Below are 4,563 nucleotides of genomic sequence, written 5' to 3'. Positions count from 1 at the left end.
TATATATATATATATATATATATATATATATATACACATATATATATAATAGTAGATAAGATAATGCCCGAAGAGAATCAAATGACCACAGTTAGATATTGAATATGTACAAATGAAATAAAATATTATTTACATACGTTCATTATGTATCAGCAGCAATTGATCGGTTCGAAAATTCCTGCGGAACAGAACGAAATTGATGCAGAAATCTGTCGGCAGATCGTAAAACTTCACTGGATACACCAGAGTCGGATGTCTCGAATTGATGGTAACACATTACTTTTGCTGTTCAACGGGATTCCTACGGTGCTCGTACCTGTTTGTAGAAAAGTTCCAAGAGAGGTATACTATACCAGCAATGGCGTAGCAGTTAGTCTCGAGCGAACTGAATGAGTATATATGTCGCCTTCAAAACTACCTACCGCATGCCAGCAAAAAAAAAAGTAGAAATTTTCTATTGTCAAAAATTTCATAAATCTCTTTAATCACCAACCATATAGAATTTCATACCTTTTGTTAGCAATCTGGATACTTTTGTATTTCAATATTTGAACAGATTTCTATATTGATTTCTATATTTCAAACTATACAACAATCCGAAAAAAATTCTCGCATACCTACTTGTAAAACAATTTTAAGTAACAACAAGTTTAATAACAAGTTTTTATTATTATAAAATTCGAATTTGGTTAATTTTTCTCAGATTTATAAAGAATCCTGTACTAATTATATGAAAGATTGAGTCCCGGTGTAATGAGTTTGCTTTCACGTAGTTTAATTATAATATGATAATAGATATAATAAAAGATATAATAAACACAAGGCTTAATAATAGATAGTTTTTTAACTATGGTGGATTACATCAAAAGTATAATACTTGTGTTTACAGATAACCTTTGATTTTTAATGTCAGGCTAAAAAATTATTCACTATTGAGCTTTGTGTCTATTACATTATAAGCTACGTAAAAACGAACTCATTTCACGGGTGACCCAATTTTTCATACAATTAGTGCGAAGTCCTTTGTTTATCAGAATTTAAAATCGAAAATTGACTTTCAAAGTCCAACTTGGTCGGCGAAAGATTTTTGTCGGGAACAAATATAATTTGTAAAAAGTTTGTGACTCTCCCAATTAACTTTGTTTTACTTTTATATTGTCCATTTTCAGAAGTGAGCATTTAATCAATCTTAATTTCAATAATCGTATCTATTATATATGCGAAGAAAGAGTGTTTTGAACATTCCATTTACATTCCATTGATCATAACCGACATTTGACATTGAAATAGAAGGTCAACGTGCAAGGACCAAACCTCGCTTTATCAAGCGATGCAGGAAAGCCTCGGCTAACTTTCTGGCTTTCCTGTAGCAGCTTGATAACTTGTCATGAATCAGTCAAATCACGAATGAATATCATTTCAACGTTTTAATAAACTATAATGTACGTTCATGAAAGTAACATTTAATCTGCACTGTTCAAATCTTTAGTGAAATAAAACAAATTAATTGAGATATTTATCATATGTATTATATCATCAATTACTTGAAATTATTTTAATAAAGAAGTAAATAACGAAACTTGCTCAAAGAGAATATAATAAAATTTAATTGTAAAAATGAAGTATACGTATAGAAGAGTTAAATTAATTCTCGTAGTAATTGAGACTTCAACCTTCGCAATCGCCGAGTTTATTTTCTCAGCAGCTATGTATAACTAAATATCTGATGCGAATACAATCTGATTCTGGCATCAATCGATGAGCCACCATTCACCCGGAGTAGTAAATAACTCGTGAAAAAAAGTGGGGAATTGCCTAACTCGTGCGCCAGACATTCGATTACATAATCATTCAATTTTTCGCCATGATATCTCGCTATCACCAAGCCGCCTTCGCGCACTTTGATTCATTGCAAATAATTCCTATCGAATCGGATCAAGGACTCCGTTTTAACCTTTAAAGTAGGTAGATTCAAAAATACGCAAGTTAGAAGGTGGAGTATTTAGAACGCCCTTAACAAATTTAATATATAATTATATTTTTACTACAGTATATTATGTTATAGTTAAATTTATATTAGTTACACTCTTATAAGATAGAGGAAAGTAGGAATAACGAATTTTAAGATTTCTACGAATCTCTCCGGGCAGTACTTTTCCTTCCTTTTTCCACAAAACAAGATTCAAAAAAAAGTTATACATGGAGTGCTGTGGCTAGTGTGGTTGTGTTCCAAAATTTACTGTCAGTATTGAAAATCTATAATTTACGTCACGTACTTTAGAAAGTTTCAATATTGGTAATAAATTTTGGGACAGGCCTTGTATCTGCCTGTTGTGATGAAAACTTGAATGCGATTGAAAACTTTATGAATATTGCAGAGTGATAACACTTCTAATTATATATAAGTGTGTTCTAGAAAAAGTTTAAGGCGATTTAAAAGGATTTAAATAACATCAAAAATCATACAAAATCGTAATCTCGAATTCCAGGAGATTTGCATGGATCTGGTAAGACGAAACGTTTCGAATTCGCCGTCCATATTTCTACGACGATTTCGCGCAACAGGTAATCGCGCTTGTACGAAGAGTGCGCACGTGGTCGCGAGACGTCCCGTGCGAGATTTATACTGCTAGAATGAGAAACCCGTCGACGCGCGAACGTACTCTCGCCTTCGGGCGGTTTAAATGGCCGCAAGACAGCCCCGCGTCGTACTCTCTCCAGCTATTTAATTTCACTAGAGCATGAATGTTCCGGCCGGTGCTTACCCACCTTTTACGATACGCCTGACGAGCCGTCCTACTCTTCTTCTTCTTCTCCTGCCGCTTCTTCGCGCCGCCGTTCTTCTTCTACCTACCGAACGAGGGAAGTCTCGTTCTGCCTGCGTGAGCCTATACACCGTGTACGGACTAAATCGATAACGAACGACGGGGCGCACTTTCTAAAGAAGCGAAATCGTTCGTCGTTAGGCATAAGCAAGAGCAGAGCTAGCGTGCAAAAAAAAAGCTTAATTAAAGATAATGAGAATCAAATTCGCGGAAATTCAATTAGAGAGCTCGTGGGCATGATAATTCGTCCAATTTCCACGCAGGACAATCTGGAACTCTCGTCACGTTTAATTTAAACTTGTACGCGTGATGCTCATTACGCTGATTCTCCTTGACAATAAATCTCTCAATGCTGTAAATTCATTTGGTATCATCGGCGTAGTTCAATAAATTCACCTTGCATTTGTATACTGCACATATGAGTGGACAGTAAAGTTATTTCCTTCAAAGGGGACTATTATTATGGAAGAATTTTATTAATAATATGCAATATAGGATAAAAAAGAAACACATTGATACAAAATTAATTTCGCAACAGAAATAAAGGGAAAGATGCAAGATAAATTAAAATCTGGATATTTATAGATGTCGGATCTTTGTTTCGAATACTGGATCTGGTAAGAATCATCACAAGAATTTGAGTATCACAAGAATTTGAGAAAAAATGTGAAATTGAAGGCGTCTTTCGCGACAGCACACCCGGTATTATTCTTGATAGGTTTCGATAGTGCGAACACGTTCCACGATGGTAGAAGCACGGTGTCTTTTCGAAGGGCACAAATCATTGTATCTTTCGACATTGCGACATTTAGTACTCGTCGCGAGAGAGAGAGAGAGAGAGAACACGAGAGAGAAAATGCACAAATTTGTAACGCTATGCCCGATAGATATATGGCGGCGTATACCGATATTAATTAATTATCATTTCTGTGAATGCAACTGGAGCGTACCGTTTGCATCGCCTGGCACATTCTTTGATATTGATTTTACTAATAATCTACATGAATAATTCACATGCTGTTTCAGTCCATTCATTTTATCAGCGCGTGAAACACTCGTGAATGCTTGAGGCTTGATAGAATATAAATTACTTTATTGCACAAGCATTAATGAATTCAAGAATATAATTAAGATATATTTGTAATGAAACGAGTCAAAGATATACTGATTCCCGACGGGAAAGTTCCTATTATCTACTTTTGTAAAACTGTTCTTATTTGAGTAATATGTTTCTCTCTATTTTTATTAAAAAAAAAAAAAAAAACAGGTGAAAAAAGCATGGCTAAGTGTATTTGAGATGAGCAGTTTACAACAGTAAAAATAAAAAATGAAGTAATTAAAATAATTAGGTAAATAAAAATAAAGTAATTAAGTAAAGCTAGTACAAATGTGACTTGTTTTTTAAATGTAAATGATCGTTAAAAATTTGAGGTATTGATATGTCTGTTAATGCCGATTACCGATATTAACTTCTGCTGTAATTGAACCGTTAAAATTAAGTGCCTTTGATTTCATTAAATTATTGGATGGCATGTGCGTTATGAACACACATCACATGTGAATATTATGTCACGGCTAAAGAAGTTATTCGAACGAATATTAATAATCTCTGATTCTTGAAGTCTGTCGCGCAATTCTTATCGCGAAATACATATAATTAGTTTAGTATCTGACAGCGGCGCCTTCGAGACGAGCTTCGTGCCGACAAGTATCTTCGCGTGGAGTCATGTCTGTAGGT

The sequence above is a fragment of the Trachymyrmex septentrionalis genome, unplaced genomic scaffold (genome assembly GCF_001594115.1).
Source record: "Trachymyrmex septentrionalis isolate Tsep2-gDNA-1 unplaced genomic scaffold, Tsep1.0 scaffold36, whole genome shotgun sequence".
Taxonomy (NCBI): domain Eukaryota; kingdom Metazoa; phylum Arthropoda; class Insecta; order Hymenoptera; family Formicidae; genus Trachymyrmex; species Trachymyrmex septentrionalis.
The sequence above is the reverse complement of the archived record's forward strand: the minus strand, read 5'-3'. Positions refer to the sequence as shown.